The 23,926-nt window shown below is 47.0% G+C and overlaps 1 long non-coding RNA gene across 1 annotated transcript; it reads left to right on the top strand.

Annotated features, from left to right (window-relative positions):
- The first annotated feature begins 7,729 nt into the window (after positions 1 to 7,729).
- Positions 7,730 to 10,326, top strand: LOC132086200 (uncharacterized). Its single transcript, XR_009420375.1, has 3 exons — positions 7,730 to 8,102; positions 9,034 to 9,142; positions 10,149 to 10,326. It is a non-coding gene; the product is annotated as an uncharacterized LOC132086200 (long non-coding RNA).
- The last annotated feature ends 13,600 nt before the right edge of the window (positions 10,327 to 23,926 follow it).

The raw sequence follows: 23,926 nt of genomic DNA, 5'->3' as shown, positions 1-23,926 counted from the left end.
GGTAAGGGAAACTGTTTCTTGGAGACCTTGTTATGAATCGCATGTATAAAAAGGGAAGCACCCATACGTGAAATTGGGGGCTCGGGCTTGGGACGCTAGTCCACCGGCTCCCCGGGCCCTTAATAAAGCACCGCACAAAACTTGAAACTTATCAGAGTTTTGTGTCATTTATCAATCGGGCAACATGGAGACATGGTACCCCTGAGAGGATCGAGTCAGACAATGGGACTCATTTCAAGAACAGCCTTATCAACACCTGGGCTAGGGAACATGGCATTGAGTGGGTGTACCATATGCCCTACCATGCACCAGCCACAAGGAAAGTAGAGAGGTACAATGGACTACTAAAAACCCAGTTGAAAGCTTTGGGTGGGGGATCTTTCAAAAACTGGGAGCAGCATTTAGCAAAGGCCACCTGGTTAGTTAACACCCGAGGTTCCACCAACCGAGCAGGTCCTGCCCAGTCTGAGCCCCTGAATATAATAGATGGAGATAAAGTCCCAGTGGTACATGTCAGAGGTTTGTTAGGTGTTGGAGAATTTTGCTCAGACATGGCTTGAAGGAAAAAAGGCCATGAAAATATACAGCTGTTTGAAAAGTAAAAGGCAGCTGTAAACAGCAAAGTTCTCAGGCACATTCCTGTAAACAACAGAGTTCTCAGGCTTGTTTTTTAATAACAAGTAAATACCTTGTCCTTGGATAGTGATGGGAAAGCAGAGTGACAAACATGGAGGCCTTGAGAACAGTTAATAACAGAATGAGAAAAACAAGTTTTGGTCTCATTAACAAACCACAGGTATTGAAAACAAGAGGAGGGGTTGGTGTGTAATCTGTAGCCAATGATGAGCTCGGGTTTTGCAATATATATGAACTTAACACGGTTATAAAAATGTGCATGTTGGATCAATAAATCAGAGTTCGATGCTCATCAATCGGATGATCGTCTCCCTTCACTTCGTCAGTTAGGGAAGACTGTGTGGATCAATTCTGCCTCGAGTACAGACAAACCCATTTGTGGGGTTGTCTTTGCTCAGGGACCAGGTTGCACATGGTAAGTAATGCAAAGAGATGGAACAACACTGTCGCCGTTATGGCGTGGCAACCTGGTTCGGAGTCCGGCACGGTGACCCAAAGCCCAGGGTCACTCGGTCCACATGCTACAGACACCAATGTGGTGGACCAGAAATGGCATTTATTGGGGGGGTCTCAGGGGTTTATAATGGCTTGGGCAGTCAGTGTCATTTCCTTCTGCTCACGTCCGGCTGGGTGCGGCCAGGCACGAAGCAAAGGTCTGACTGCAGGGTGAGGGGGGGCTTCCTATCTAACCGTACAGCCCGAGATCTTCCGCACGCTTGTCCCTGACTCTCCACATTTCCCCCCCCCTCATGATTAGTAAAAATCTTACAAAGCTATAAAATGTAGGGGTTACAAAAATTTCATGGGTTAGTAGAATTAGTGTAAAATTGCAAGTGTGTTAGTAACTGGCACGCCTTAAAGTAATTGTCGGGGCTCGAGAAACAAAATGTTAGCCGTTTCTAAATGCCTTTTAACGAATAGCACCAGTTTGTTTAATATGCAAGGCCCGAAGATTAGGGTTAGTGAGATTATAGTGACTGGGCCTATTAGGGTAGAAATCAGGGTGGTGAGCCATGGGGACCGGTTGAACCACGACTCGAACCAGCCCTCTTGAGCTTCTCTATCCACTTTTCTTAGGTTTAGCAGATTTCTCAGTTCGGCCATGGAGTCTCCGACGACTCCGGTGTGGTCTGCATAAAAGCAGCATTCCTCTTTCTAGGCAGCACACAGGCCCCTTTGCTGCATGTACAAGAGGTCCAGTCCTCTCCTGTTTTGGAGGACAATCTCTGAGAGCGAGGTAAGGGATTTTTCTAGGGAAGAGATGGATTTCTCGATCCTTTGCAAGTCCTCGTGGACAGTCATCTGCAGTTGTGCCAGTCCCTGATGTTGTGTTGCAAGGGCCGAGATGCCTGTGGCAGCACCAGTAGCTCCTAAACCGAGGAGCATTGCGATGGTGATGCCTGTTAACACTTCTCATTTGTAGAGCCGATTGGGTTCCTCGAACAAGCGGTACACCTCTTCTTCCTGGTGATACAGGACTCTGGGGACAATTAGAACTTGGACACAAAAGTCAGTAGAATGATCGAATTTGTCAAGGAGTACACATGGGCTTACCCCAGACCGTTGACAGACCCACATTCCCGATGCAGCTGGGATCACCCACTGGAACTTCCCCCCCTTAAGTCTGACGAATTCCCGGCAGACGTTGCCCATCTGCTTTGCCAAGGTTGCATTGCCAAAGCATTTGCCTTGGCCCGTAACCTGACTTAGGGTAATGCCTCTCTGGGGGGTGTTCCATCTGCATTGGCGTGGATTGTCTGACTTTGAGAAGATGAATAGGAGATCGAAGGCAACACCTTCGTAAAAAGGGGGTTGTGCATCATAGCATAACCAGCATGACTCTGTGAAGTTTGGGTTGGATTGGTTTAGCGATAAGGAGGTAGCATTTAACACACTTAAGAATGGATTGGAGAGGGTTGGTTCGGCTAAGAGATCGGATGGGGAGGCTAGTTTCAACATCTGTGTTTTGTGGCTAGAACTGCCCTTAGCTGCGATCCCCTTCCTGGGTCTACTCATTGCTAGAACCAGATTGGGTCCCACTGATTGAGATATTGGAGCTGGGAGTCTGATAATTTGTATGTTCGCCCAGATGTAGCGACGAGTGAGATGAACATACGCTGTCCACACTTTGCCCGTGGCCCAGGCATCATGGGTCGGCTGCAAGATTGTCATTATATAGCCTGTGCAGGTGTGCTGTTTCAAGCCTCCAGGTGCAAGCGCATACCCCTCCATATCATATTTTGGTTCGATACAGCCGTGCGGAGTATACTTAATTTGCAGGAACTTATCAGTTTGTTGTGGTGTCCATCTATTGCTTACCACAATAGTTTCACACCCCCAATATCCACAATATCCATACCCTGGATAATTACAATAACTTTTCCCTGGGTTGGAAGCAGGGCACCAGTAGATCCCAAATACTGTTGTCTCCTGAAATCTGGGGTGCCCTGTATGCATGGGAAAAATGTCTTTCAACCTGAACTCGAAAGATGGGGTGTCGGCTATAACCATTTCTTTGATGGCCCCCTCACCTGAGAGATGGTGTAGAACACACCTGAATGGCTGGTGAGGGTAATATTTTGTGTCTGCCTGTCCTCCGCCTACTAACCCTAGAAACAAGATCACACAGAGATACCGTTGCTGCTTTGATTTTGATGGTGCGAGCTTCTCAGGTGATGTCGGGTTGCTCGGTGGTCTCTCTCTCTTTCCCGGTAGTGGGGCATATTGGTTGCGGGGGTGTCCAAAGATCCAGTCCTGCAAACAAAGTCTCACAATTCTCATGAGTTTCTCTTTGAAGGTCTGGTTTAATGGATTTGAGCGGACACCATTTAACGTCCCCATCCTTTTTAACGGCTGCATATCCCTGCCCCATGAGCACTAGTCTCCAACCTTGTTCCCACTCCCCTAGTTCATTTTTGATCACAACCCATGGGCCTTCCTCTAGTGCTCGAGTGGCCCAGTGTCTCTGGGCAGGACTGTTTGTTTCATCCCCCCTAGGGAATTGATTTAACCTAGCAGCGCAGTCGCCAGTATGCATGCCTGGTCACCCGGGGGAATGGCATTGGTGAAGCCTTCTGCCTTTACTAGCACTTCCAGCTTAGTTTTCAGAGTCTGGTTTGCTCTTTCGACGATGGCTTGTCCGGTGCTGTTGTATGGGATGCCATGCACCAAGGCGATGTTCCATCTCGAGACGAATGCTTGGACCACCTTTGAAATGAAGTTTGAGCCGTTGTCTGTTTTGATTTGTTTTGGCACTCCAAGCCATGCCATGGCTGTCAGCCAATGTTGGATGGTCGCTTTGGAATCGGTCTTGAGATGCTGTGTGGCCACAATCATGCCGCTGTACGTATCTACGGTAACTGCGAGCCACACTCGGGATTTCAACAGCTGGCATTGTGTAAAGTCTGTCTGCCGTATTTCTGAGGCTTTGAGGCCTCTGGGGTTGACGCCACTCGACCACAGTGGCGACTTCTGGCAGTGGGGGCACGTAGTGACAACGTGCTTTGCGTCCGCAGTAGAAATCCTGCACCTTTTCGCAAGCGCTTTAGCTCCAATGTGAAGGGATTCGTGCAACTGACGAGCTTCTTTCAGTATCCATACGCCCTTTGCGGCGGCGTCAGCCCTGTCGTTGCCTATTTGGTAGAATCCTTTGATCAGGTCATGGCTGTTGATGTGGATGACTGATATGGTGCCTTTCCGTGAATAGAGTGCTTCCTCCAGCATCGTTGCCACGGTGGACACTGACACACCTGGTCCGGACATGACTAGGCAGAGCTTGGCCACAAATATGGAGTCAGTCACAATGTTAAGGTGTTCTTCTGGGAACAGTCCGCACACTAGCACTACGACTGCTGCTTCAAGCTGTTGGACTGAAAGCGTGGGGTCGGTTGCCTTGACACATTGCCACTGTTCTCCTGACTGCCATATTGCCGCCGCAGTGGAGGTCTGCGATGATGCGTCCGTGAAGATGGTTGGTCCCGCCCGCGGTTGGTTGATTACTTTTGGTGGGAGGTCGATATCGATGACCATGAGCAGCCAAGTCCAAGGGGGTTTTTCTGCGTAGCGAATCTCTCCTCCAAAGCCTGCAAGGGCCATGGCTAGATATTCAGATGTTGTTGTTGACTGTGCAGAGAGCTGTTTGCGGAAAGGCAAGTATATCTTGGAAGGCTCGATGCCCAGATGTCTTAGGGCGAGTTTCCTGCCTTTCATGATGAGGCTGCTGAGGCACTCGACTCCCAGGGAAAAGGCACGCAACGGTTTCCCCAAGACCACCCATAGTGTCGGTTGGGCCTTGTTGGGGGGTCCTTGGGCTAAGGTTCCCACTCCCCCCTTTTTTGTAAAGTGGACATACAGATCGACTGGTGCACTTGAATCCCATCTGGTGAGCATGCTCACTGACATCTGACATTTGATGAAGTTGAGCGAGCTTATCGCTTCCGGTGTCAGGGTTTTCTGCTCCCATGGGTTCTTCCCTTTCAAGAGGTTATTTAGAGGGTCCATGACCTCAGGAGGAATCAGGACGATGTTGCGGACCCACTGTGAGGACCCTACCAGCTGTTGCACGTCGTGGAGCGTCTTGATGTCCCAGCGGATTTTCATTTGGGGAGGAGTTATGTAGGAGCTTGCGATTCCCACTCCTAGGAAGGTCACGCACGGTCCCTTTTTTATTTTCGCACTCGCTACCTCAAAGCCATTTGTCTTTAAGGTCTCGGAGATGGTTGATACCAGCTGGTCTACTTGTCTCGTGGATGGCGCGGCGATCAGGATGTCGTCCATGTACTGCACGATGGTCACAGTCGGATTGCTCTGCCGGACTGGTGCTAGCGCTCGGTCCACTGTGATCTGGCAGATGGTGGGGGAGTTGACCATCCCTTGTGGAAGCATCCTCCATTGGAAACGTAGGTTGGGCCGCTGGCTATTTGGGAAGACAATGGAGAAGGCAAAACGCTCCTTGTCGTCTTCGTGCAGGGGAATAGAAAAGAAGCAGTCTTTGATGTCGAGCACTGCACAGGGTTGTCCTCTCGGTATCATCGAGTTCATGGGCAGCGAAGTTTGCACGGGGCCCATAGGCTGGATTGTTTTGTTCACTTCCCGCAGGTCGTGCAGGAGACGAAAGCCTTCACCAGACCGTTTAGTTATTACGAAGATCGGGGTATTCCATGGGCTGGTGGAGGGTTCTATATGATTCTTGTGTAATTCACGGCTAACTAGCTCAAGGAGAGCAGTCATTCGAGGTGTTGACAAGGGCCACTGCTCAATCCACACTGGGTCAACTGATTTCCAAGTTAGCTTGATGGGCAATGGCGGGTATGCGACAGTGGCCCTTAGAATAATTTTGTCACCCTAGCGTCCAGCAGGGCTAGGGCATCCCTCCCCAACAAGGGTGGGCAATCCAACATAACGTACGTAGTGAGGGTGATAGTTCTTCCTGGTCCTCTCTCGGTGCAGAGGGTTATTGCTACTGGTTGGGTGCTTTTGTGGGCTCGAGACAGCCCTCCAACTCCGCCCACCATGGGGGCTTCTTCTAGCTTCCATGATCGAGGCCACTGTATGTCTGGGATGACGGTGACATCTGATCCTGTGTCCACCCAAAAGGGAAGGCAGATGGCCGAGTCATGGGAGCGGTTGTGGAGACGACACACTGCCCACACGATCAGTGGGTGCTTGCCCACCTTCGCGGGGAAGGCCACCCATGGGTCTCGTTCCCATGCTTTCATGGCCAAAGCCACCCAGGGGCTTCGCCCCCAGGGAGCTGTTCTTGGTATTCCTGAGGTGCAGGTGGGTTTGATTGAGCCATTGGCTGGGCGACAAAGTTGGTCATTCCCTGAGGGGGTGGTGGTGGTGGGCATAAGAGCCCTGTGCCCCATTGGGGGTTGCTGTAGCTGGGCCGCTGCATGTTCCAGGTGGGAGGAGGCTGGATATGGCCCAGCTACCCCCTCCCTCTCCCGTTTCCCTGAGGCCTGGATCTGCATTCCTTAGCTAAATTCCCCTTCCTTCCACATGCCCAGCATGGTCCCCTAAGTTTCCCCTGGCGTGGTGGAGCAGCTGCTGGTGGGCGTCCCAATCGGGGGCAGTTTATTGCCATGTGGCCTGCCTGGCCACACTTAAAGCATGCCATCACACTGGTTATTGCAGTGTGAACTGCTGCTTGGATGGGAGCTAGGTGTTCTTCCTTTGCAACATGTCTGATCATGGCAGCTATATTGGACCCAGGTGGCAGTGATCTTAAGATGTCCTTGGTGGCTGAGTTGCATTGCTGACATAGGCACTCTGCCAGCACAGGACCCTTCGCCTCTGAGGGTAATGCAGAGGAATCTAATGCTGCCTGAAGGCGGTCCACAAACTGAGTGAAGCTCTCACTCTCACTCTGCTTTATAGTTGACCATAGCGATAGTCTGGCTATTACTTTGGAAGCAACACGGATGGCTTCTCAGGCAGCACGGGTTGTTGTCATAACCTCATGGGCCCGCAAGCCCTCAGCCTGCGCCTGAGGGGTTATCATTATAGGGTCTGCGCCCATTAGCCTCTGTATGCTGGAGCCGTGCAGTGGGTGGTCTGCTCCTGTTACCAAGGCTAGCTGCTTTGCACAAGTGTCCTCCCATTCCTGTTTAAAAACGATCATCCCTGCCCCATCGAAAATCATCCTGCAAGTCTGCTCAATATCAAAAGGTAGCATGTCATCCCCTCCAAAAACGCTGTCAATGAGTATGGAAACCATGGCAGAATTAATTCCCCTATCTGCAATCACTTTAATAATTGCCTGTACGTCTTTCAGGTTTACCGGGGAATAGGTCCTTTGGTTTCCGCCTGCTCCCCCCACCTGGACCGGAAACACCAGAGTGGCAGACGGAGTCCATTCTGCACACGCTATTTTTATTTTCCGCCAGTCTGTAAGCGGGGTTTGATCTTTCTCTGATAACCCCTTCACCCATGCAGGAGCGCTGTGGCTAGTGACCTTATATGCCGCTGCTCTCTTTCTGTTAAAACAAGAATCCGAGTCGGAACCCCCCGATCCCCTCTCGAGCTCGAGTCAGAGTCCGAGCCGGAAGTCGACTGGCCGGACGTTTCCGGGCTGCTCTGCCAGTTTCTCGGGCTCCGACCCCGCCCCTTCTTGCAGGGGTCGGGCCGTTCCCTCCCCCTGGGCTCCCCCCGCCTCCTGCTGGGGGACGTCCTTGCCCTATAAGGACCTAATGTGAACTGAGCGCTCTGATTGGTCTTGCGCTCCTCCGCGGGGGTCGCCCCTTCTCCCCGCTGGCCCGCGCATGCGTTGTTAAGCAGGCTGACTGCATTTCTGCCCTCCGCGTCTTCCTTTCCGCCCTGAACACGCAGTTCAGCGCCATTTTCAAACGGATATGGTGGGGGTGCTTTTTTATCAACCGCTTCGGGGTCCGATATTATGGCCGCGTTCCCCACCTCCTCTGCTAGCCCCTGCCAAAACGTCCGCGTGTACTCCCCCCCCTCCGATGGTGAGTCTGCTCACTGAGGGGGTTCCGGCATTCGTGCCTCCGCGCGCTCGCCCGGGTTAAAATCCTACGCGGTTTGCGTCGCTGCCCCTACCCTCAGCTGCGGCGTGGCTAATAAACAAGTTCGCGTGGCTTTCCAGGTTTCTTGCTCTTGCCGAGCTTTTTGCAGAGCCTGGATAACTCTGCCCCACGATTTTAGGGCTTTCCCTGAGCCTGAGGACATGGTTTCCTCGGCCAGAGCCTTTGTACAATTATCCCAAACCTCCGGATGGAGGATGTCTACCGGGCTTTCTATAGCCCCAAGCTTAATCAGTCTCGGTAATGCAAGACATAGATCTTTAAGCTTACACTCAATACCCCATTGCGCATGCATCTGAGTTACGACCTTCGCTATGGCTTCCATGGTCCATGCTGGTCCGGGGGCGTCCCCCCCGTTGCACTCGGCCAGCTGTGCAGCCACCGGTCCACTGTCCAGCCGATCCCCGAACCCCGGGCGCTGATCGGTCCCGGGTTTTGGCACCAGATGTCGCCGTTACGGCGTGGCGACCTGGTTCAGAGTCCGGCACGGTGACCCAAAGCCTAGGGTCACTCGGTCCACATGCTACAGACACCAATGTGGTGGACCGGAAATGGCGTTTATTGGGGGGGGGGGGGGGGGGGTCTCAGGGGTTTATAATGGCTTGGGCAGTCAGTGTCATTTCCTTCTGCTCACGTCCGGCTGGGTGCGGCCAGGCACGGAGCAAAGGTCTGACTGCAGGGTGAGGGGGGGCTTCCTATCTAACCATACAGCCCGAGATCTTCCACACGCTTGTCCCTGACTCTCCACACAACACAATGTGTACCTCAGGGAGATCTGATTGTGGGGTGAGAATGATATGCAAATATCACTGTTCGTTGGATGTTACTGCCATTGTCTGTACATTAAACCATACAGGCATGAGATAGATGGAAATGTGTAAGCGTCGAAGGTCTGGGCAAGTGGAAGATGGAGTAGGAGATGTGCAAGTGTCGAAGGTCTGAGCAAGTGATAGATGGAGCTTTGAGTGAGTATGGTGGAAGGGGGGAATCCCACAGCTCTGCAGTATAGAGCCTGAATTCAGTGGTCCAGTGTGGGGATGTGATGAGGGCATGATAGGTATTGCTTGTAAATTTTGGGGGAACAGATGGAAATTTTGTGTGAATAAATGCATGATGTGTAGGTACTATGTTGATGATATGGGGATAAGGGGTGCATGTCCTTGGGTAACGTTATGATGCTTGTATCCCCATTCATGTGTTCTGTTAATGTTGGATATTATGTTCTGTACCTTTAAGACTGGCTCTGAAGAGTGAAAGTTTTGTTTTGGTTTTCTTATCAGCCTAGGCAGAACACAGACTGCGGCTTTGGCTTTTTCTGCTTTTGCTTTTCGCTTTACTCCCTCTCGCTTCTTGCTTGCTTTGTTTCTGCTTGCTTTTTGCTTTTTGCGTCTGCTTATTAGCTAGTTTAGCGAAACAGTCCAAATTTCTTCCTGGACTGTTTTGCGGAGAAAAGAAGAAACCTCACAAATTTATAAAAGTTGTAAAGCTCGGTATGTTTTATTACGGCACCGGACACATGCGGAGAAAACTCTCCTCAAAAGGCATGCATACCTCTGAGGATTTCAGGTCTCCTTTTATCCCCCTCTCAAATACATATGCATACAGTTTCATAATAGATTCATACATATTCATTTTTATGGGTTTCGTGTGACTTTTACCACTAGTTCCTTTTTATCAGAAAGAATTCCGAGGCCAGGCTGACTTGCCCTTACAGCAGTCCCTGTCTCTCTCTATCATCTTCTGTCTCCTCCCCTTTATCTCTGTCCTTTGCTGAAGTAACTTCACTGAGCTTAGGCCTTGCAGCCTGGCTAAATAACTACAATTTCTAACCACAGACTCAACTCAAAAATATACATTTCACCTAAATTAAAATGGATTTCTATCCTGGAAAATTTTCACTTTGCTTCAACTCTTTCTCCTCTCCTTTTTTTTTCGACCATCTGCTCTGGACTGGGACCTGGAAACACCAAGAGTTTGCACCTTGTGGGTTGCAGCAGCCACCCCAGAGCCGGAGGGACTGAGAACAGAGCAACCACCCCCAAGAGAGACTTTCTGAATTTGTCATCTTTTTCCAGAGTGGTGTCATCCGGTATTGTTCATTTTGTGTGCTGGGGGGTGCTGTGCCTGGTAAATAAACAGGTTCTTTCCAGTTGTCTCTGAGAAATTCTTCCCAAACCGGTTGGGGGGGGGGGCCCTGTGGGTTTGCTTTCTGGAGGGGCCCTCCTTTGGAAACTCTCAAATTTGCCCTAAACCAGGACAGTACTATAAAGTAATAAATTAGACTTCTTAGAACATGGAGTCAGATGCATCATTCCTGCCTTCGTCGGGACATTTCCCAGCAAATACAATAGGAGAAAGCATGTACCTGGATTTCCTATTATTTCCTGCACATTATACTCACTCTTATGGAATGGCAAAACCTTGGAGTGGAAATTAGAACACAAAGAGGTGGTCAAAACTCTAAGTGAAGAATTAAAAACATATCGGTCATTGAGACCAGTACACCCCCACAACCCTATTATAGCTGAATGGGATTTCATGGAACATGGACCAAAAAATCTTTATTGTTTAGCTTAACTGCATTTAAAGAAACAGAACAATGATACTCTGAATGGGAAAAGGGACTTTTATTTTTAGTCTGAGCAGTTAAACAAGTTGAGAAAATATATCAGATACAACCTGTGCAAACTAGAGGACCATTAATTTACTAGAAGCAATCCTAAAGGGGACTGCTCCCCCAGAAGGAGTTTCACAAAAATCCACTATCAGAAAATGATATGCCTACCTAACAGGTGCTGCAGAAAATATACAATTAACTGAAGGACACACTAAGGTTTCCAAATTTCAGATGCCCATAAACCCAGACCCTTTAGTATTACAACAACCTTTTAAACCCTCACCAATTCTGGATGCACTGCCTCTCACTGAGGGTGCACCAACAGAAAAGATTTGGTTTATGGAAGCTTCAGCAAAAAGGCTAAATGGTAAATGGCAATATAAGGCCATTGCATTAGATATTACGACTGGCAAACAAGTAATAGAAGACGGTGAAGGCAGTGCACAAGTAAGAGAAATAAGAGCAGTTGTCTTGGCAGCACATCAGGGAGCAAAAATTATATATGTAGACTCATAAACTGTGTGGGCTGGTGTCACACTGTGGCTCTGTCAATGGGAAACCTTGAATTGGGAAGTAAATAGATCCTCAGTTTGGAGTAGCAAAGATTGGCAATTATTACTAGATATAGCCAGTAAAACACCTTTCAAGATGGGATGGGTAAAAGGTCATGCTACAGATAATCAACCAGCCACAAAGAGAAATCAAAAGGTAGATGAGCTAACTAAAATTGGGATAATTACCTTAAATCCTAAATGGTATCATGGTATGATGGTTGCATCAAAACTTAGGCCACACAAGTAAAAAAGCATTATATTTTGCTGCACAGAGTAAAGGATGGCATATGAACAGAAAAACTTATGAAACTACTCTTACAGAATGACCCCAATGTAGACTGGGGAGAGTCTACCTGGAACAGAGGCTAGACAGTGTTAAAGGAATAAAGTAGGTATTTATTAAAAGGCCTTCAAAGGATACATCTTGGGCAGTTCAAGAGCCCAGCTGTGGCTCCACCCAAGATGGACCAAGATGGACAGCAAGTCATGAGTTTTCACACTTCTATAAGTTTTGGTCCATTTACATATTGAGGTTAATTGTCCAATTACAGCTTCAGGTTATTAAGTTCCATCCTCCCAAACTGCTCTCCTCAATTTGCTGTTCTTTATACTTTTTGGGCCTGAAGCTGCAACAGTGTCCTTGGTTCTCAGGCTTGAAAAGGATTGATTTGTCTAACTAAACTGTGAAGACAACTTGCTAACACTTTATATGAAGTTCAGAGTCACACACTAATGCAGTACAAAATCTGGAAAATATGAAAGCTAAAACTTAAAGGCATCAAAATTACAAGAGGATCATCCTGGTAAAGCACCACCTCTACATAACAATGAAGGGAAAACTATGATTTACATGGTGAATTGATTACATCAGATCATTCAAATCCTTTGCAGTGCAGATACTGATGCATCCTCACAGGAGTGGAAGGCAGTCTCAACTTGCTTATGGTGATTAAGTGTCAGAAAGCCGATGGGTGAAATACAGTGCAGGGGCTATAATTTTGGTTCTCAAATTTACCTACTCCTGATGTTATTCAAAGAGATAATGGCTCACATTTTTCATGGAAGGAAGTGCATGATTGGGCAAAACAAGAGGGAATTAAATGGGTATTCCACACCCCATACTTCCCTTATTCAAATCAGATGTCAGAAAAAACTAATGGCTTAGTGAAAAGGAATCTAAAACCACATGAGGTTCAATGGAATATGAGACTTCCCAAAGTACTCCATCAAGTAGCTTATCAAAACACTTGTGGGATGTGACTTGAATTACTCAGCTCCTGTTATGTCTTATCAGTTGTTACAATCTAATTATACATTGAGTCAAGATTTATTGCCTACTCTCGTTAAAATGAATCTTACATTGGTGAATAAACTACTACAACACAATGACCTGTGGCAAATGCTAGAACTCACACAAAATAATAGACACAAAATTCTAATCACCATTTATCATGATACCCAAAACACACAAATTAACAAATACAAGTGCTTACCACGGATCTATAAATGCACAATCCTTTGATATACTATTTATAGCGCAGAGGCAAGAGGTGATCATGCCACCACTCTGTGAAGCTAAGATGAATTTACTATAGTCACAGGGTGGAGTGTGACAGTGTGCTACCCACACACACACACTTAAGCCATAACTACCAGTGGGGGTTGTGATGGCTGCATTCAGCTTACTGTGGACATTGGGGAACAAATGGCAACATGGTAGCCAAGGGATGCATGATAGAGTGACCCAGTCATTTTTCTGGTATACAAACTTGATTATAAGTCAATCATCTTACTTTATAAATAGCAGACAGCCCAGGACCCACTGAACTCTCCTGCATGGCAGCAAGCTGCACGTCAGGTTCTCCCCTTGAGCAGGGATGCTTCTCAAGGCTATTACTCGAGGTTGAGAGATTCCTTGCCTCAAGAGATCCTCAGTAAGTGATTAATAGCATGATAAACTGAAATGTTAGTTAAGTAATATAAAGGATTGGTATTGCGTTTATAATCTTTCAGACATAAAGCAATGACTAATGTTGCAGCGTGGCGGGGTGGTAAAAATGCTGCAACCTTCTTCAAAACGTCTCCTTCAGAAGCTGCTTGGAGTAAGACCACGAGAACAGCCATTTGAAGTCCATGCACACACACATGCCACGGATAGCTCAGTGGAGGAAAGACAGGAAGGATCTTTGTATGATGCATTCCAGCAAGGGTTTATTGCATCCACCACGCCAGAGGGATCAGGGACAAAGATGAAACCATGTAGTTTGCACAGACTTAAGTATGGGGTCAGTGGCCAATGACCTGATGGTACAGGGGCGGGGCAAAGGGCAGGGCAAAGTGCAGCAACCTGTAGGGGGAATGAGGGATGAATAATTGGGATGGGCAGTGTCAACTGGCCAATGGGGGAAGCAATCTAATGTAGATTGGCAATAGTGCTGTAGAGCACCATGGGGTAGGTCTTCTCTTTAGCCTAGGTGGGGGAAACTCTATGGTATATTCTTCCAAGGCAAGGCCCTGGGGATTTCCCTGAGGGGGAAGGATTCAGAGGATTCCACAGACCAAGTCTGGAGCTAAGATTGGATCCAGTCACACCTGGACTCCTCTCTTAGAAGGAGTTTAGAAAGCAAGGGGGTCCTTTCTGCACCTTGTGACTCAACAGAAAGGTCTCCCTGACAATTCTGTCTGACTCTGTCCTCTAAGCAGAAAATAAGCAAGTGTACCTTGCCATCAAACTTGTTAAACCAGGTTGCATTTACCTTTGAACTCTGTTAACTCACTATTTATAAAGTATATTGTTGCTTCTTTCTTAAGAGTGAAGTGCATCACTCAATTTGCAACAAAACTAAAACCTCCATGCAGTTATCATATAAAATAAGGGCATGAAATACATAGATCAAGGAGATACAGTTGAACAAACTACCCAAAACTGTTATGGAATATATCTCAGGTTCACCAAATACAATTTCTCACATTTTAATAAAATTTGTGTAGTTTCCTGCTTCAAAAATATATTTTGTTAAAAATCTCTGCTGCCTCCCATTTACCAGGAGAAAAAAAACCCCAAAACTGGCTGCTTACTCATTCTCATGCCCTTTATCCTAAATTAGGGGCTCCTGCCACCACAACTGTCAGTTACAGATTTCATCCTCCTTCACTCCTGAACAATTTCATCAAATAGGCAATACATGGCAGTAGCTTCTAACCACTCGTGAAATGTGATAGAGAGCATTATAAAATAAGCATACTGCAGAATCCTAGAAAACATCCATTAGTCCACCTCATATCTCTGCAGAGCACATTAAAAAAATGGGGATACAGTGCAGGCACATACCAGACTCATTACAGACAGGGTAACTATAGAGCCACTACAGACAGAATCAGGTACATTTCTGAACTTGTTTAGCTGCAATGCTAAACCAGAAAGTAGTTGTGGTAAGAAAACCCATGGACCAAAAGGATAAGGCAAGTAGACAGACCCAGACTTTTTTTGTTTCCATGCCAGATGCATAAAATGCTGGAAACAATTAGAACTGGCAAACCTTTAAAACAAACAACAAGAAAATACCAAGTCTCCAACACAGACACTGGAAGCTTTATCACAGAATATGATGAGTTGGAAGGGACCCTCAAGGACAACTGAGTCCAACTCCTGGCCCTGCACAGGACACCCCAACAATCCCATCTCATGACTGAGAGCGTTGTCCAAACACTTCTTGAGCTCTGGCAGCCTTGGTGCCGTGACCACTTCCCTGGGGAGCCTGTTCCAGTGCCCAACCACCCTGTGGGTGAAGAATCTTTTCCTAATATCTAACCTAAACCTCCCCTGACACAACTTCAGAACATCCCCTCAGGTCCTGTTACTGGCCACCAGAAAAGAGATCAGTGCCTGCCCCTCCTCTTCCCCTCATGAGAAAGTCTCCTCAGTCTCCTCCAGGCTGAACAAGCCAAGTGACCTCAGTCACTCCTCATGAGGCTTCCCCTCAAGGCCCTTCACCATCTTCATTGCCCTCCTTTGGACACTCTCTAATAGTTTAATATCTCTCTTATATTTTGGTACCCAAAACCACCCCCAGGACTTGAGGTGAGGCCACCCCAGTGAAGAGCAGAGCAGGAAAATCACCTCCCTTGGTCGGCTGGTGATGCTGTGCCTGATGCCCCAGAGGACATGGTTCATCCTCCTGGATACCAGGGCACTGCTTGTGACAGTGTTAAGAGGGGTTTTCAGATGAGGGAAGAGATGAGGATGTTGACTCCATATTTCAGAAGGCTTGATTTATTATTTTATGATATATACATTACATTAAAAGTATACTAAAAGTATACTAAAAGAATAGAAGAAAAAGTTCTCATCACAAGGCTAGGCTAAGAATAGAAAGGAAAGAATGATAACAAAATCACTGCCTCACTTGGAGTATTGTATCCAGTTCTGGGCCCCTCACTTTAGGAGGGACATCGAGTTACTTGAGCGTGTCCAGAGGAGGGCAACGAGACTAATAAGGGGCTTGGAACACAAGCCATACGAAGAGCGACTGAGGGAGCTGGGGTTGTTCAGCCTGGAGAAAAGGAGACTAAGGGGCGACCTCATCGCTCTCTACAACTTCCTGAAGGGTGGCTGTGGTGAGCTGGGGGTCGGTCTCTTTCTCCGGGCGATAACAGATAGAACAAGAGGACACAGTCTCAAGTTGCGTCAAGCGAGATGTAAGTTAGAATTAAGAAGCAAATATTTCACAGTAAGAGTGGTCAGATACTGGAATCATTTACCCAGTGAGGTGGTGGAGTCATCATCCCTTGAAGAATTCAAAAAAAGACTGGATGTGGCACTTGCTGCCATGATCTAGTGAACAGTTAGAACATCGACTGGACTTGATGATCTTATAGGTCTCTTCCAGTCTTGAACTTCTGTGATTCTGTGAAAAGGCAGCTGTCTCGGACTCTGTCTGAGACAGCTGGGCCTTGATTGGCCATTAATTATAAACATCCAGGATGGGCCAATCAAAAATCAACCTGATGCATTTCACAGCAGCAGACAATCATTGTTTACATTTTGTCTCTGATGCCTCTCAGCTTCTCAGGAAGAAAAAATCCTAAGGGAAGGATTTTACATGAAAAGATGTCTGCCACACACTGCTGATTCATATCCAACTTGCTATTGACCAGGAGCCCCAGGTCCCTTTCTGTGGCACTGCTTTCCAGTATGTCATTACCCAGTCTGTCCATACATCCAGGATTGCCCCATCTCAGGTGCAGAATCTGGGACTTGCCCCTGTTAAACTTCATGTGGCTGGTGATTACCCAGTCCTCTAATGATCTGTCATGGTTTGACTCTGGCACAATGCCAGTGCCCCCATGAAAATATACTCTCCCTGGTGTCTGCTGTGAGATGTGACCAGGAATAGAGCAAAGCAGGCTCCAGCTTAGGAATAAAGAAAAAAAAAACTTTATTAACCTACAACTATATGTCAAAAGAAACACACAGAAAGAATGAAAACCTTCCAAAAACATTCCTCCTCCCCCCACCAAATTTCCAATACATCCACCCCTCAGATCATCAACTCTCAGTCCATCACCACCCTTTAGATAATCAATTCTCAGTTCATCAAGGAGAGAGGAGTCCCTCTTGTACCATAGGCTTCCCCAGGAAACACAGTTGAAACCTCTTGTGTTTCCATGTCACTCGAGGCACCGCCTGGAGATCATTTGCCATCGTGACATCTTCCTTCTGTGCCTAGTGCTCTCACCACTGCACATGGACCAGAGATGCTTCTAGGGTTCCCCTTTTAAGGATGCTTTGCCTAGTTCCAAAAAAGCACAGTCTCTCACTTTCAGGACACCAGTCCCTCCCAAATTCATCCCCTGGGGCCAAGGGTTCTCGAGAACAGAGGTCTTCTTCCCTGAAGACAGAGGGCACCACCACCCTCCTCACCCGTCGTCTCTGTTCACGCACTCCTTCACATAACATCACTGCACTCTCTTGGCTCCAAGCCATTGCCTCCCCCTAAATTCAGTCTCTGTGTCACAGGAAAAATGGTTCTGTCCATGGCTACACAAGAAAAGTCCAGCCAAAGGCCACACTATCACCTCCACCCACCCACGATGCTTCTCTGTGACTGTGTTCATGTGTTCACAGGGGTCTCAGGTTGAGGGAAGGGACGAGGATTTGACTCCATGTTTCAGAAGGCTTGATTTATTATTTTATTATATATATTACGTTAAAACTATACTAAAATAATAGAAGAAAGGATTTCCTCAGATTGGAATCTCTGTCCGAGCCAGCTGGGCTGTGATTGGCCATTAATTAGAAACTGTGAATGCAACTGCCAGCTGCGATGCAGAGGGAGCCGGCACAGGAGCAGCAGGAGCTTCCGCCCCTGGCTCCGGGATCGGCCGCGCAGGTGCAGTCGCTGAAACAGCTGGAGCCACGGGCAGGGCTGTCCGGGGAGGCGGCCGCGCCCGCAGGGCTGGTCGGGGTGGCCCCGCGGGCCCGGGAGGCGGTGCCGTGGGGACTGGTGCCGCCCGCGGGGCTGGCTGGGGCAGGGTCCATGGGGCTGGGCGGGGCGGGGCCCACGGGGCTGGGCGGGGTGGCGCAGCCCACTCAGATCCCCCCTGAGGGCAACGAGGGGGGCGGGGGAAATGGCTCCGTTTGAGCATGCTCCAAAGGTGCAGAAAAAAACTCTTCTTCAGCTGCGGGCAAAACTTCGCCCCCCCACAATTCAGGGGGCCTGGGAAGCAGCAGTTTGTGTTCCTTAACAGGGTCCTCTCCTGCTGGGTCCGGCGGGAAGGGAGTTTGACCCCTGCAGTCGGCAATCCACTGAAATGAAGCTGCTTTCCGTTTCAAAACTGGAAAGAGAGTTTTGAATGACGGATAAATCCAAGTATATCCAAGTCCCCGGTAACAAGAGTCTTCAAATATGGATTCCGTACATTCCCATATATACATATCAAAGGCATACAGAATATCAACAAAAAATCTAAGGTGTTCTGTCCACCTGAAAAACTCATAGAATTGTCTCTTCACTGTAGGAACTCTGTCCTCATGACCCCCCATTTTTGCCAGAGGGTAATAAGTTTCTCCTCTGAGGGGGAGAATGGAAGCTCTGCCTCCATAGGCACCCTCTCCCAAATGTCCAGCCACATTCTGTGAATGGCATCATTGTCAGGAAGGGAAGAGTTAACAGTATCTTGTCACAGTGTCCTCTGGGCTTCAGCAGGCTGCTCGGTGCTGAGAAGCTTTCCAGACATCTTCTCTGGAGACTTTTCAAAAGGTTCCCTTTGTGGTCAGCCTTGGCTGTGAACTCTGTCCAAATTCAGGATCTTCATTTCTTCAGCTCCTGGCTAGAATCCACTTCTGTGGTCACTTGTGAGGTGACCATCAATGCCACACACTTGGGGTTTACCCAGTGTAGCAGTGCTCCTCTGGGGTCTCACCAAGTTATGAATTCTTCCTCAGTCACTCGGGGTCACCATGTGTGACCGTGTTCACAGGGGTCTCAGGTTGAGGGAAGAGACGAGGATTTGACTCCATGTTTCAGAAGGCTTGATTTATTATTTTATTATATATATTACATTAAAACTACACTAAAAGAATAGAAGAAAGGATTTCCTCAGAAGGTTAGGTAAGAATAGAATAAAAAGGAATGATAACAAAGGTTTGTGGCTTGGAATCTCTGTCCGAGCCAGTTGGGCTGTAATTGGCCATTAATTAGAAACAACCAACATGGGCCAATCAAAGATCCACCTGTTGCATTCCACAGCAGCATGTGGGATCTCAGCACCTCAGGATGGAGGTGCAGAGTGGCCGAGACCACCCTTGGGGGGCTCGGGAGTCCTGGAATGTTGCCAGAAGTGTCTGGTGGCAGGGCTTTGATCCTACACAGGAGACGACACCTGTATGAGGACTGGGAGGAATTCACTGGGTGTATGGTGAAGGGATAAGTTAATTAGAGTGTAAAACACAGGGTTTAGGATTTTGGTACAGGGGGGTCTAAAGAAGTAAGATGGAGGAATTGGGGCGTGTCCTGTTCTTCTTCTTCTTCTTCTTGGCCTCCATCTTCTGTGGTGATGGTGGCACTTTGGGATTGGTTATTACTAGAAGTGCACCGGTTAATAAGGGTAGAAGGTATTGGGGAAAAATTATAAATATTGTATATGTAACTTCGGGTATAAAGATAAGTGACCGCCCCGGGGGCTTGCAGAGTGTGCCCATGGCTGACTTGCTGTGCAGACCTCTGTCGGGCTGAAAGAAAATCTTTTAGATAAACAATTAATAAACACCGAGACCGAGAAAAGATCAGAAGTCTCTTCTCATCCTTTGAAGCGTCAGCTCTTCAAGGCCATCCCTGGGCCTTTCCAGGCCACCTAAACAGCCTAAACAGCACAGAAAGCTTACAAGTGGCGTCCCTGAGCTATCTCCGGTCATAAATCAGCAAAGAGAAACATGAAATCTACAGCAGCAGATAATCAATGTTTACATTTTGTTCCTGAGGCCTCTCAGCTTCTCAGGAGGAAAAATCCTAAGGAAAGGATTTTTCATGTCTGTGACACTTCTCAACTTCTCTCGTGGCCCATTTCCTTTTATTTCATCTCTATCTCTCTTCTCATTCAACTCCAGGAGGATCAGCATTTGTAAGGTTTCCATCATCCAAGAAAAGGGTTAAAAATCTCAGGCTCTGCCTGTCCAGAACTCCCATGGCTGCCCTTGCAGGCACCTTCTCGCCGCACCCCCCCATTCTTCTTCTCGGCCAGGTGTGCTATCAAATTTCAAGGTGGCACAGACACCAGCTCTCTCTCTCTCTCTCTCTCTCTCCTGGGGGGGGGGGAGGTGGGGTGGCTGCCCGATGTCTCTCAGGGTTCCTCCACCCTTCCATCCTGCAGGGGCTTTCATCTCCTTTCTCTGTCCAAGGCCCAGCCTACCTCACCTGGCCGCATGGCTTCCCCTCCCCCGCCCAGCCCGCAGCTGGGCAGGGGAGGTCTGACCTCTTTCACCGACAGAACCCAAGAGAGCTTCCCCCTGGGAGTTCTCTGCTTTTAACCCCCCATGTTCTCAGAGGCGTATCCATGTCCTCAGTGGCCACACCAGGTGCCAATATACTAATCTGAGCACCTATTGGTTTACCACAGCATCCCAAAAAACTCACTTCCTTTTCGACCCAGGACATGATCCAACCTGACTTTCTTCATATACTAGAACTTCATATAATGTCTCCTCCACTTCTCCTGCTAACACAGTGGAACAATAGTAATTTCTTTTACAAATGTCTCCAACCTGGCCTTACCATATTATCAAAAAAACAAAAGATACAGAGGTCTGGAATAAACTGGTTACACAAAAACTAATTTAAGTGATCACTCCTGCTCCATTATAAAGATGATCCTTTATCCTGAATTTCTTCTAGTTTCACTTTCATTTATCAGATCTTCCTAGCATGTTTTGTTTTCTATAAACAGGTCAAATAAGAAAAAATGATACTGATTGTTAAAGTACAGATTCCTAGAAGGACTGTGGCATATAAGCTAATATGCACTCACATTTAATTGCTGTGATTTTTTGAGACTATTTTAATTTATTTTTCCAATGGTTTAAGTAGTTCCAACTAGAGGAAATGCATTCAGTATCATATTTTTAATATATTTAACTATAAATACTATAACATTTTCATGAATCATGATCAACTGTAAAAAACATGTAATCCTACCTTTTCTTTTCCCACATCGACATCCATTACAGATTATAGGAGGAATGTGGCTCTTTGCTAGACTCACTCCACTAAGTCTGTATCTTTCTTGTGCCAGGGAACCTATAACTGGATGCAGCACTCAACATGTGGCCTCACCAGTGCTAAGTAGAGAAGGATGAACTGTCCTCAACCTGCTGGCAACACTCTTCCTAACATAGCCTAGGGTGCTGTTGGCCACCTTCATTGTGAGGACATATTGCTGGCTCATGGTCAGCTTGCTGCCCAACAGGGCTCCCAGGCCTTTCTCTGCTGAGCTGCTTACCAGCTGGTCAGGTCCCAGCCTGTACTGGCATACACAGTACTACTCCCCTAGATGTAGGACTTCACCTTTTCCCCTTTACTGAACTTCATGAGGATCCTCTGTCCAGGTTCCTCTCAATGGCAACACAAATATCTACTGTATCAGCCACTCCTCCCCATCTTGCATTATCTGCAGACTTGCTGAGGGTAAATTCTGCCCTATGTCCAGGTCATTATTGAAGATGCTAAACAGTACTGGATCCAGTATTGAAGCCTGGAGGTACAACACTGACTTCCTTCAAATGGCTTTTGTGCCACTGATCACAATCCTGACAGACTGGGCCTGGCCATTTGGCCAGTTTTTGATATACCTCATTGTTCACTTCTCTAACACTTTGTCAGCTTCTCTATGAGCGTGTCAGGGAAGACAGCGTAAAAAGCCTTACTGAAGTCAACCAGCATCCATTGCTACCTTCATCTATCAAGCTAGTCAACTTGCTTTAGAGAGCTACTAGCTTGGTTAAGAATGATTTCCCCCTCATAAAACCATGCTGACTGCTCCCACTTATCTTCTTGTCCTTCATATATTTGGAAATGGTTTCCAGGATTACTAGTGTGATACCCCATGAACTTATGTATATCTAAGTGTTCCCTTGACCTGATCCTCTTCCATCGAGGGTAGAGAAAAAAAAAACCACAGAAGAACTTAAGGATGACAAGGATATGAGATCAAAGACCCTCCCCACCCAATTTTAAGGGCACGTTCTTTAATTTGTTTAATCAGTATTTAGCTGGCAAAGACAGGCCCATTGGTGTTGAACAGATCCAACTTCAGGAAGGTCTCTTCAATGCATGAAATAAAAATATTTCCCTAGCCCAGAAAACTGTCTTCAATATTGTGGTGGTACATCCCCTCCCCCCAGGCCACACTATGATCTGAGACAGATTTCATTACTGTTGGCAAGATACATTTGATAACACTACTTGTCTGAACTACCTATGCAAATTTGTCTAACTCATTTTTAAATAATGCTAAAACAGAAAAAATCCCTGTCAGCAGAACCCATGTCACCAAAAACTAGACACAAGGAAAAATAGTTCTGCGTTTTCAGCTTACATACTTCTCACACTCTGTGGATAGACTAAATTATTTTACGGGAAGCAGTTTCCATGACACTAGGTATTTAAGAGATTGGTAGAAGATTAAAATAAAAGGCAATATAAACTCAAATAGGCATGAATACTTGAAGCTTGTAAGCAGAGTAGTAAAGTTATTAACAGAAAAAAAAAAAAGTGAGTTTCAGGACATAAATTCCCAAAGTTATAAAGGAAATACAAATTCAAATTTCTTGATGCTCCCTGAAGACCATTTAGAACTTCAGCCTACTGATTTGCTTAGAGAAATACATGAACAGAATGTTAAAAGCATGTGGATATATGTACATATGTAATTTTCAGAAAATCTAAAATTAACACATATGCGTATCTAAGTGGAACATATCCTATTATAGCAATGTATCTGAACAACTTAGGCAACATTGTGCCCCAGCCAAACTATCTCTAGTTATTCTTATCAGAGTCCTCTGGAATTCATCAAGGTTACTAAGACATAAACTGTGCTAAATCAAAAAGGAAGAGGCTGAGAAACAAATACCAAGACCGCAAGAACTAGATAACAGAGGGCGGTGAACCACCTGGACTGTAACCAATCACATACTCTGAAGAGTGCATGCAGAACGCGTGGACAAGATAGAGGCACCAATGAAGAAATGCGTGACTAGCATGTGTAGTAGTTTTAGAATGTATAAATAAGTGCATAATGTAAAGAATAAACTGCTTCTGCTTAATCATATTGGTTAGTCGTACAGGAGTCCTGTTTCCTGCATTATTGGTGAACCACGATGTGATACCGAGGAGATTACGACTTGATAAAGAAGTAGACAGGACTCTTTGGACCCTCTGGACTCTGAAGACAGGTCTACAGAATTAAAAAGCGGGAAGTCCCGGTCGGAGACCCCCGCGGCCGGACCGCGGTGGGGGAGGAGTCGGAGGACGACTCCTCAGAGTCAGAATACGACTCCGGGAAAAATACGCTGCAGCCGAACACCGGTAAAGGTGAGCGGCCGGGGGCTGGAGGATGGGGAAAGGACTGTCAAAAGAAGAGCAGGCCACTCTAAAAGTCCTTCAGCATATTCTCTCTAGGAGAGCGATTAAATATGACCCAGAAGTCCTGAAAAGATTATTGAGGTGGGGTCAGGAGAGAGGATTTTTTGCCACCCCCAAAAGCGTATTTGACACCCTTGAGTGGGAAAAGCTCAGAATAGCCCTTTGGGATGCCATGAGCGATGGGTTAAAAGAAACCAAGGGGCTTAGCACAACTTGGAAACTCATTGTTATAAATGATCAAATTGATAGCCAAATTTATTAAAAATTTAATAACGATTTATTGGGTCAGTTACAAAAAAATAGAATTTCAAGCAACCACCACAATCAAGACAGCGTCAGTCCCGGGTACGGGCGCTGGATGAGACCAGAGGTTCATCCGACAGAGTGATAGCGTCCCCTCAAAGGTTCACACCGAGTGTTTCCAGCGTCCAGTTTATA

Source organism: Ammospiza nelsoni, chromosome W (assembly GCF_027579445.1).
Source record: "Ammospiza nelsoni isolate bAmmNel1 chromosome W, bAmmNel1.pri, whole genome shotgun sequence".
Lineage (NCBI taxonomy): Eukaryota > Metazoa > Chordata > Aves > Passeriformes > Passerellidae > Ammospiza > Ammospiza nelsoni.
Note: the sequence above shows the minus strand (reverse complement) of the source record. Positions and strands in the feature narration are given on the sequence as shown.